Source organism: Loxodonta africana, chromosome 21 (genome assembly GCF_030014295.1).
Source record: "Loxodonta africana isolate mLoxAfr1 chromosome 21, mLoxAfr1.hap2, whole genome shotgun sequence".
NCBI classification, from domain to species: Eukaryota; Metazoa; Chordata; class Mammalia; order Proboscidea; family Elephantidae; genus Loxodonta; species Loxodonta africana.
In genome coordinates, this window is record NC_087362.1 from 18,079,397 (window position 1) to 18,090,931 (window position 11,535).

Consider the following 11,535-nt stretch of genomic DNA (forward strand, 5'->3'; position numbering starts at 1 on the left):
CATCCTTCTCCCACAGAGCAGCTAGTGGGTTCAAACCACCGAGATTTCAGTTAGCAGCCAAGCACTTTAACCTCTGCACCATGAGGGCTCCTTATAAATTCAACAGCTTAAAAAAAAAAAAAAAAAAAAAACTATTCCTCTTATTAACCAAGATACTTACAGAGCTGCATTGTCTGATATGGTAGCCACTAGCCACATACAGAAACCCAGGTGGCATAGTGGTTAAGTGCTATGGCTGCTAACCAAAAGGTCAGCAGTTTGGATCCACCAGGCGCTCCTTGGAAACTCTATGGAGCAGTTTTACCCTGTCCTATAGTGTTGCTGTGAGTCGGAATTGACTCAACGGCACTGGGTTTGGTTTTTTGTTTTATAGGGTTGCTATGAGTCAGAACTGACTCAACGGCAATGGGTTTTGTTTTAGGCACATATAGGAAACCCTGGTGGCATAGTGGTTAACTGCTACGGCTGCTAACCAAAAGGTCAGTAGTTCAAATCCACCAGGCGCTCCTTAGAAACTCTGTGGGGCAGTTCTACTCTGTCCTACAGACTCACTATAAGTCGGAATCGACTTGATGGCAACAGGTTTTTTTTTTCAGTAGCCACAGATGGCTAGTGAGCCCTGAAATGTGGCTAGTCCAAACTGCGATGTGCAGTAAGTGAAAATTATCCCCCAGATTTCTAAGACTTAATGTAAATAAAGCTACATATTTCATTAATAATGTACCAACTACATACTGAAACCCATTTCAGACATACTAGGTTAAATTAAATATACTGTTAAAATGAATTTCACCAGTTTCTTTTCACCTATTTAATGTGGCTACTAAAAATTTAAAATTATATATACAGTTAACATTTGTAGCACACATTTTTTTGAACAGCACTGCTATAAAATACTCAAAATTCTACGGCAGCAAAAAGGAAATACAACAGAAGAAAGTCTGGGTATCAGTGTTAAAACATTTTAGGTTCTAAACCTGATTCCCAGGCTTGCCCACAAAAGGCTATTTAAATCATAACACAGCAGCTGAAATTCTGCATATTTGGACAAAAAAAGAAAACAAGACCATGTCGCTTTTTCCTTTTAAATTGTCAAGACATATATTTCAAAACCATGTCAAAACACTTTAACAGATACACAGTAGCTTTTGAACATAGCCTTGCAGGGTTATGAGGATTAAAAAAATTAATTAGAAACCTATAAAACTCTCCAGGGATAATGCCTGGTCTACTGTAGGAGCCCTGGTGGTGCAGTGGTTAAGAACTCGGCTGCTAACCAAAAGGTCAGTAGTTCGAATTCACCAGCCACTCCCTGGAAACTATGGGGCAGTTCTACTCTGTCCTATAGGGTCACTAAAAGTTGGAATCAACTGGACCGCAATGGGTTTCTCTCTTTTTTTTTTTTTTTTAACTGCAGTTAAGTTCCTAAGTGGTCTATGTACAATCACCTTGACCCCTTCCAATCTGATTTGCACACAGCAAACAGCATGGTCTTTTAAAAAAGCAAGTCTGATCAGTAATCCCTCCCAATTCTGTGGATTAAAATCTTTTTAATCATTTCCCACTCCCCTTAAGAGACACGGAGCCCTGGTAGCACGGTGGTTGAGAGCTATGGCTGCTAACCAAAAGGCTGGCAGTTCGAACCCACCTGCCACTCCTTGGAAGCCTAACTGGTCAGTTTTACTGTGTCCCAAGGCTCGCTAAATCGACACGACGGCAACTGGTTTGGTTAATAAACTCTTTAACATGGCAGACAAAGCCCTGCGTGGTCTGGTCTCTAACTAGTTCCCTAGCTTCATTTTGTAGCATGTACTTCCTCTTAGTACTCTTGATTCACTGATGTTTCCATCTTTCAACCCTACCAGGCTCTTTCCTGTCTCCTGACCCAAAGCCTTTGCTACCCTTTTGCCTGAACACACCCTCTCCTCTTCATGTAATTAACTTTCTTACTCATTCTTCAGACCTTGCATCAAGTATATTTTTATTTAACAAACTCTTAAACAGAGGTTACTATATGAAAGGCACTAGTCAAAGCACTTTACAAACATTAACATTTAATATTTCTATTAAATACAATCACAATGCTAGGGCTCAGATACTATTTAAGAGAGAAAGAAACTGAGGCACAAAAACTTCCCCAAAGTCACACAGCTAGTAAGGAAAGTCTACCTGGCCTACTTACTTCCTGGGTCAAATCTTCCCTGACTAGGTCAAATTTTCTTATTATTAGCTCTTATAATGTTATATATCTCTTCATTATAGCACTTATCACAGCTGTAATATTACATTTATTTATGTGATTATTTGACTACGATCTGTTTTCCCTCCTAGAATGTGTGCTGAGGTCTGGCACTGCGTCAGCTTTTGCTCAACACTTTCATATTCAATGGATAGCACAGTACCTGACACATACTAGGTGTTCAATTAATTTTAATTAAGCTTTTTATTTTCAGATCATTGTGGCTTCACATGTAATAAATAAAACAGGGATCCTGTGTACCCTTTATTAGTTTCCACAAATGGTAACATCTTACAAAACTATAGCATAACATCACAATCAGGATATTGACATTGATACTGTCAAGATCTAGAACGTTTCCATCACCACCAGGATCCCTGATATGGTCCTCGTATAGTTACCATCCAGTTAATTCTGACTCACACCAACCCCATGTATATCAGAATGCTCCTTAGAAGCAAGGATGGCGAGACTTCAGCTCACATTTCTGGACAAGTTATCAGGAGGGATCAGTCCCTGGAGGAGGACATCATGCTTGGTAAAGTGGAGGATCAGGGAAAAAGAGGACGACCCTCAGTGAGATGGAGTGACACAATGGCTGCAACAATGGGCTCAAACATTACAACGACTGTGAGGATGGCACAGGACCGGGCAGTGTTTTGTTTTGTGGTGCACAGGGTCGCTATGAGTCAGAACGGACTTGACAGCATCTAATGACAACAGTGGCTAATGATATTGAATACCTTTTTACACACTTATTTGCTATCTGTACATCCTCTTCAGTGAAATATCTCCCTGGTTTTCATCTACTTTCCAACCGACTTTTTTTTTTTTTCACTATTGAGCTTTGAGAGTTCTTTATATATATCACAGATATTATTCCTTTTTCACACATGTGGTTTGCAAATATTTCCTCTCACTCTGTAGCGTATCTTTTCATCCTCTTAACAGGGTCTTTTGCAGGACAAAGGTTTTTAATTTGATGAAGTTCAATTTATCCATTTTTTTTTTCTTTTGTGGATTGTGCTTTTGGCCTAAGAACCTTTGCCTAGTCCTAGATTCCACAGGTTTTCTCCTATGTTTTTAATCCTAGAAGTTTTATAAGTTTTACATTTTACATTTAGGTCTGTGATCCACTCTAAGTTAAATTTTCATATAAGGTATAAGACTTAGGTCAAGGTTTTGTTTTGTTTTGCCTGTGGATAACCATGTATTGAAAAGGCCATCCTCATCTACTGAACTGTTTTTGCAACTTTTCAACAATCAGTTGGGTATATTTTAGAGTTTTCTGTTGTGTTCCACCACTCTATGTGTCCATGTCAGGCCAATACCACAGTTTTGATTACTGTAGCTATATAAACCCAAACCAGTTGCTACTGAGTCATTTCCAACTCCTAGCGACCCTACAGAACAGAGCAGAACTGCCTCATAGGATTTCCAACGACCAGATGTTGGATTCGAACTGCCAATCTTTTGGTTAGCAGCCAGCCTCTTAACCACTGTACCACCAGGGCTCCATAGCTATATAAGAGATCTTGAAATCAGGTAGACTAGTTTCTCACACTTTATCCCTTTTCAAAATTGTTTTAGCTCTTCTAGTTCCTCTGCCTTTCTGCACTGATAGCACTGAGGAGTAAGCAATGCTGCTTGGGAATAAGTATGAAAACTCAACAGAGGGAATGTTTAAGCTGAGTTTTGAAGGATGAAGTTGAGTTAATGAGGCTAACTATGAGGTGAACAGTCAATACAGACAACGACAACAAAAAAAGTATACAAAAACACACAGAAATATAAAATAACGAAATCTGCTTGGATAGCTTATGTAACAGTTGGCTAGCTAGAGTGGTGGGCACAGACCAGATGAAAGGAGGGGTTTATATGTCACGCTAAGGAACTTAACATACTCATTTATAGACATAGGAAACCACTAAAAGTTTTTAGAAGAGAAACCACATGATCGGATAGGAATTTTAGAAAGTCAATGCTAGCAGCAGCGTGGAGGAAGCTAGATTAGAAGAGCAAGAGACTAAAAGACTAAAGAGAAAGAGAGGTGCTGAGTGAGAGCAGACAAACAATTCTAGAAATAGTGAAGGCCTAACTAAACTACCCAGTAACCAATACCAAGGAACTGACAGAGCTTTGAGAAATATTTAAGAGGACTTGGTAACAGATAAAATGTGGGGAACAGTGATGAAGAAGAAACCTAAGAAGTAAACAAAGTTTCTGAAAACCGATTTAAAACAGTTGGACAAAACAAATTTCAGTCTTCTCCAGTTCATAGGGCTCAAAACCAGAGTATTCTTTCCAATCCTAGCTTTAGTTTCCATTCAAGGTCAGACCACAATGAAGCACGTGGTTACCTTCAGCATACCAATCTAGCCCCAAAGCCACAAACACCAAGCAGCACACCACAGGGTGAGGTAGGTACCCTAATTTTTCATAGCTCTCAACAAGTTTTGCGGTAGGGATGAGAACCACAGCTAAGTGCCAAAGGACTGTCAATTGGCTATATGGCTGGCCAGAGAGTTAAACAGAAAAGTAGGCACAATCTGGGTGAAAGAAGAAATGAAAATTCTCAGTGTTAGCAATGGGAGGGGTGGAACAAAAATATCAAGTACAATGATGGCAGGGAAGCGAAACCCTCGCTGACATAGCCTTTTGAAAGTTAAGGTACACTGTGATATAAATATTTTAAGAACTGTAAGTGCTGAGTACTGGTCAAAGAGTAAAATGTAACAATGAATTTAAGCATAATCCCTAATTATTTATTTACCAATTTTACAGAATAGCTACCGTGTGCCAAAAACTGTGGTAAATGTAAACATAATTTGTGTAGGCCTTTCAGCTTTCAGTAAATTTAAGCATAAATTACAGTTTATGCTTTCCTCAAGAGAGATGTTATAATATTTTTTAATAGCTTAGTACACATAATTATAATATGCTAAATGTTTCCATAATAAAAGGCAGTATGTACAGATGTCACAGAAGACACAAGGATTACAAGAGCTCAGAGAAAAGACCACATCCCACGGTGGTTCATTATGAGAAGCCTTCTTTGGAAGAGACACGTGCAAGTTGGACCCTAAAAGTTAAGTAGCATTTTATGGGGCAGAGATGGGGGAAGTCGTTATCTGAGGCAAAAGTAAAGGCATGAGTCAAGCTACAGAGTCATGAAGGCAATGAAAATATTTGAAGATGGGTAAGTGCACTCACTAGCCCATTAAAAGTTTCTGTGGTCAAGTAAGTTTGGGCAATAAAGTATACCTAGTCTATACTGTAATGGCTAACAGCATGTGAAAAACCCTGTAGTAAATATTAACTTCATAAACAAAATTTATGAAAAGTTTCTCAAATTTATTTCAGTAGGAATTGACTCCTCCACTCCACATAGTATCTTTTAACAGCCTACGGTACTAATATACCTTAAAATGCACTTTGGGAAATGTTGGCCTAGCACATGAGGCATTGAGGCTATGCTGGAATAGACTGAGAGAGAAGGCTAGGCAAAGAAATCACAGCCTAATCATGAAAGAGCTTGAGAAGGAGCAAAGGAATGATGCAAACAAAGCTATTTGCTGAGTAAAATGGTACTTGTGTAAGGAATGGGCCAGCAAGAGGCAGTAAAGCAGGGATACCACTAAGAAAGTTTTGGAACTGTTCCAATAAAAAAACACTACAGGGAAAAAGAAAGAAACAACAGAGGATCTAAAGTCACAGTGAAATCAGAACTTACATGTTTAGGGGCCATAAAGGATGATCAATAGATCTGGGTACATGGGGTACTAGAGAAAGGTAAACGTTAATCACTCTAAAGTTTGTGTTTCCTCTGTTTTTAATGAAAAGACTTCTTTGTCTAGAAACTGGAAAGTCAATAAAAGGAGATATTTAGAAAAAAAAAATGCAGAGGGTAAATAAACCCGAAACCAAACCGGTTGCCATAGAGTCAATTATGACTCATGGCGACCCTGTAGGACAGAGTAGAACTGCTCTACGGAGTTTCCAGGGAGTGCCTGATGGCCTCCAACTGCTGACCTTTTGGCTAGCAGCTGTAGCTCTTAACCACTACACCACCAGGGTTTCCAGAGGGTAAATAGGTGGGCATATCACATATGTGATGACACCAGGATATCTGAATGGAACCATGTATCTAGCAGGCTGTTGGATCCACTGGATCCCCATCGAGAATATGTGCTGTATTCTTTTTTCCATATGGTTTCATATCGGGGAAGAGATCTTTTTCTCCTTTTTCTAAGTAATTAAAATGCAAAGATGGGGAAGAAAGTGGCTAAATTAAAATTATACAGAGCTATTTGCTAATTAATACTAATTAACTAGATACAAAACAATCACATTATTATTTCAAAGTCACTGGAAAATTCCAATAAAACATAAAGCACACATCTTTTTAATACGCTAAATATTCCAATCAATTTAAAATATATCGAACTGATGAGAACATTGAGGACAATATTTATAAGGCATTCACAGTAAAATAAAACGTACATATATAGACTTGAAGAAATTTATTCAATAGTTAAAATAACTCAAAGACAATGTAATACAGAAACCCAAATCTACAAACATGAGATAAGACAGGTTACAAAGGTCACTACCTGCCACAGAGATTGAGTGTGGTTTACTGATTACATAAACATGTGGGCAGGGTTCAATTTAAAACTCCTCAAGGTACCCAAAGTAAAACCAACATAATTCTTGCTACACTGATTTGATTTTAAACTGATTTCATAGGATAATTTTTCTTCCTTTAGATACTGCGATTCATCTACTGCACTAAAGATATAATCAAAATCTGAAAGGACCTACTATACACATCAGGGTTAATGATTTATATCAGTAACATTAAGCAAAATTATGAATAAGTATTCTCTCGTTTTGGTGATACAAACATAAAAACTCAAAAGCTGTATTCTAGGTAGAGATACGTTAAGCAAATTATTACACTCCACCTCTTTCCGGGAACCAAGTGAAGTGTCACGATAAAAGATGCATATATGACAAGACTCGTTTACAGAAAAAAAAAGGCAAAAGATCAAAGTCAGACAGAGGAAAGGGTGGAAAACCAAACCAAATCAAACACACTGCCATTGAGTCAATTCCAATTCACAACAACCCTACAGGACAGAGAAGAGCTGCCCCATAAGATTTCCATACGCTGGTGGATTTGAACTGCTGACCTTTTGATTAGCAGCTGCATTCTTAACCACTGTGCCTCGAAGGCTCCAATTAGGCCCACCGGGTTATTGAAGCAGCATGAAATTTAGATCAGAGCATCACAGTGGTAAGAAAGGATTTATTCTCAAATCGTCAACACATACTAGACATGACAACAAAATAATGAAACTGATTTCTCAAAAAAATTAATTATACTTTTCATTTTATTTTATACTTTCTGCTCATTCACACTAGCTGCATGTTCAAATTACTAGGCCTTCTGTATACATTTTTCTTCAAAAGTAATAACAAAAAACCTACTAAAGAAAATAGCTGTCTACTCTGAAAATTTTCTAGACTTATAAAATCTTTTAAGCCATTCAAAACTTAAATGCTAGATTATGTTACAAAGGCAAAAAAATACAAATATAAGGCTTAGGCAACAAAAAGAAATAAAAGCAAAACAATAATCCAATGAAAAGACGCTGTGTCTTGGGGAATATCTAGCTCAACTGGCATAACATAGTTTAGAAAGAAAATGTTCTACATTCTACTTTGGTGAGTAGTGTCTGGAGTCTTAAAAGCCTTAGAGCGGCCATCTAAGATACTCCGTGGTCTCACCCCTTCGAGAGCAAGGGCGAATGAAGAAAACTAAAAACACAAGGGAAAGGATAGTCCAAAGGACTAATGGACCATAACTACCACAGCCTCCACCAGACTGAGTCCAGTACAATGAGATGGTGCACAGCTACCACCACTGACTGCTCTGATAGGGAACACAACAGAGGGTCCCAGACAGAGCTGGAGAAAAATGTAGAACAAAATTCTAACTCAAAAGAAGACCACACTTACTGGCCTAACAGACTGGAGAAACCCTGAGTGTATGGGCCCATACATCCTTTTAGCTCAGTAATGAAGTCATTCCTCAGGTTCACCTTTCATCCAAAGATTAGACAGGCCCATAAAATAAAGCAAGACTAAACAGGCACACCAGCCCTGGGGCAAGGACCAGAAGGCAGGAGGGGACAGGACAGCTGGTAATAGGGAACCCAAGGTCGAGAAGGAGAGAATGTTGACAAGTCATGGGGTTGCTAACCAATGTCACAAAACAATATCTATACTAACTCTTCAATGAGAAACTAGTTTGCTCTGTAAACCTTCATCTAAAGTAAATAAATAAATTACAAATACAAAAAAAAAAAAAAAAGATGCTGTGGAAGACTGAGACTTTGAAAACTTGAACCTGTAAGGGCAAGAACTAAATTTATTTAATTTGGTCCCAGTCAGACTTGCAGATCAAATCTCTACATATATCAGCAATGCAAACAGACAATTTCCCCTCATGGGTTTGTCTTCCATTTTAAAGTTAATTGAAGAACATTTGTCTTTAAGAACCAAAATGAATTGCAGCTACAATATTTATGTACACATGTAAATACGCATATTAAAAGATATAAAGTTTGTTAGGGTAGTAGAATTATGAGTGTGTTTAAAAAAAAAACCCTCTATCTTCCAGAGTTTCTTTAATTTTACATTACCTTGACAAAAATAAATAAGCCTGTGATGTCATGTCTTTTCTTCTATCTGTCCCTTTGTCTAGCATTTTCTCTAGTCTAACCTGCAGCCATTAAGAGGGAGGAATCTGAAATCACACTGCATGCGTTCTGTCTTGGATCCACCACTTACTGCTGTGGGACCTTGAACAACTTAAATTAAATCCTCTGTGCCTCAGTTTACCTGTGAAACGGGAAGGGTAAAAGTACCTACCACATGGGATTCATATGAGGATTGAGATAATTCACAAAAAAGCACTTAGGACTGGGCCTGAACCATAGAAGACACTCAATAAATATTAACAATTATGATATTATACTTTCCAGATGCCTGCTGACAAGTTTGACTATGAACTAAGCTGAGAAGTTCTACAAAGCAATAACAGTGGCCAAACAACCCCACAGGATACTGCTTTGATATCTGATCCCCACAGAGATGAAATCTGGCTTCCTGAGTGGTCTGAAAATTATCATCAACATGTCACAACAGGAAATGGAAAGTCTATCACCAACATGACTTGGAAAATGGCCAATTTACTGATATAAATCCATAACCTCAGCAAATCTGCTCTCCTGAACTATATATCCAAAGACAGGTTTAACAACTTTATTCCTGATAAGCTATGAATGATTGGAAACACAAACTAAAGCACAATTTCCAAGTTAAAAAACAAAAAACTATTATATCCATCGATATTGATCTCTTCAACAAAATAACCTGACTTGTTTTTCAAACAAAGTATCATTCTTTGAAGAGTGTGTGAGTGTGTGAGTGTGAGTGTGTGTGTGTGTGTGTTGGGGGGGAGGAGGGGAGGGAATTCTATTTTCCCAGAACCAATCTGTGATAGATTCTGCCAACAGAGGCTGCACCTACTAGCCAGAGGTCATATAAGTATACTCAATTTGAGAAAATTATCTATAGGTCACACACGTGGTTTTCAGTGACATTATACAAGAAAACAATCATGAGCAGCACCTTTAAGATGAAAGTCAACAACACATACATAAGCATTTTAACAGCCTGATGTACTCTTGATCTACAGAGATACTATTTTATAATGACTCATGTAAAATTGACTGACATCAGTTAAATTATTTCCATACTAACTGCCTCTAGAAAATAATCTTCTAAAGTAAGAGATGAAAGAAAAAGCACTTCTGAAAAGATTTCAGCAATCATATTACACAATGACGCTGCAGTGACTGAACTGCGAGCCTCAAAAAAGTTTGTCTGCAGAACTAAACTTTTGAATTATACATATTAAAAAAAAAGGGTCACTGTTGAAAGATTCAATTCTCATAAATAGGATTTTTTTTCCAAAGAAAACACAAATCTCATTTTCTTCTATGCATAATGTTTCACATTTTTAAAATACCATACAAAGCATAAAAAAAATAAAGCCTACCATATGCAAAATTAATTTCTGAAATTCTGAGCTAACAGCCGAACAGCTTAAGATCACAAGTAAATATCATATAAACAAAAAAAGTTTTATAAACACACAAGTCTAAACTAATGCTAGAAAAACTGAAATATTAACTTTAAATGTGGGCAAATTTAACGAAAACCCACTGAGTTTGAAATTAATCTTTTCCTAGAATCTACTTCCATTCTATTCACACGTCCTTCGATGCTTCCTTAAGGAAATGGGTGAATTTTTTAAAAACTTCCGCATGTTATACATAATCAGGGTGGGTTTCACAACATGTAGGTAGATCTGCTATAAAGGAAACCAAGATGCGAGTTCTGGCCTCATACCTTAAAAAAACCTAGTGCAGTCCAGTCGATTCCGACTCACAGCGACCCTATAGGACAGAATAGAACTGCCCCCGTAGAGTTTCCAAGGAGCGCCTGGCGGATTCGAACTGCCGACCCTTTGGTTAGCAGCTGTAGCACTTGGCCACTACGCCACCAGGGTTTGCAAACTATCATAGTTTGACCTCATCCAAAAAACCTCATAGTTGACCCAAAATGCGTGAACGTGGCAGCTCACGAACCTTCGTTCATACAATGCAACTCACCTCGCAGCTCAGAGACATAGCAAAATCGGTGGCTGTTTTTTGCGCTGCCTTTGGATTCTGCATCTGTTTCAGACCTAAAACCTAGCGACCCTGGGAGCTTCACTTGATGTAAGCTTGACACACAACGAAAACTACCGCGATTGAAAAGGTACCTGGTGTTTTCTACTGAAGATGTTACGGAAATTTTGCCAGGTGGGACTTTTTTTGTCCTCCTTCAAACACGGGAGCAGCATTAAGTCCTTCTTGCTTTGGAGGGTCCTAATGTCAACTTGTTTCGACCCAAAATTAAAAATAAAAATCCTCGACCTCACTTCCCACTTGAAAGACTAACGCTCAGCCCTGATCCAACTCGGGAGTGAGGTAGGATGGCTTTCAACCCGCCACACCTCCCTTCCTCAATACCAGTCCGAATCCGGGACGCGGGCGGACTAGGACTCTGAGTAAGGGGCTGTGGATTTCAAACCGCACCGGCCCTGACCCGCGGAAGGAGAAGAGAACACAGCAGGAGTCAGGTGCCCGACAGGTACGTCCCCAGCGTCGACGCATGAC

The 11,535-nt window shown here is 38.6% G+C and overlaps 1 protein-coding gene across 6 annotated transcripts in view; it reads right to left on the reverse strand.

The window, feature by feature from the left end:
- The window catches only part of CLCN3 (chloride voltage-gated channel 3), a 109,478-nt gene extending 97,943 nt beyond the window's left edge, over positions 1–11,535 (reverse strand). For 4 of the 6 annotated variants that reach the window (XM_003415806.4, XM_003415807.4, XM_023554978.2 and 1 more), the window contains exon 1: positions 10,987–11,535. The gene's annotated coding sequence lies outside the window, so the exon portion shown is untranslated. The remainder of the gene's footprint in view (positions 1–10,986) is intronic. The other 2 variants (XM_023554979.2, XM_023554975.2) reach the window with 1 other exon arrangement.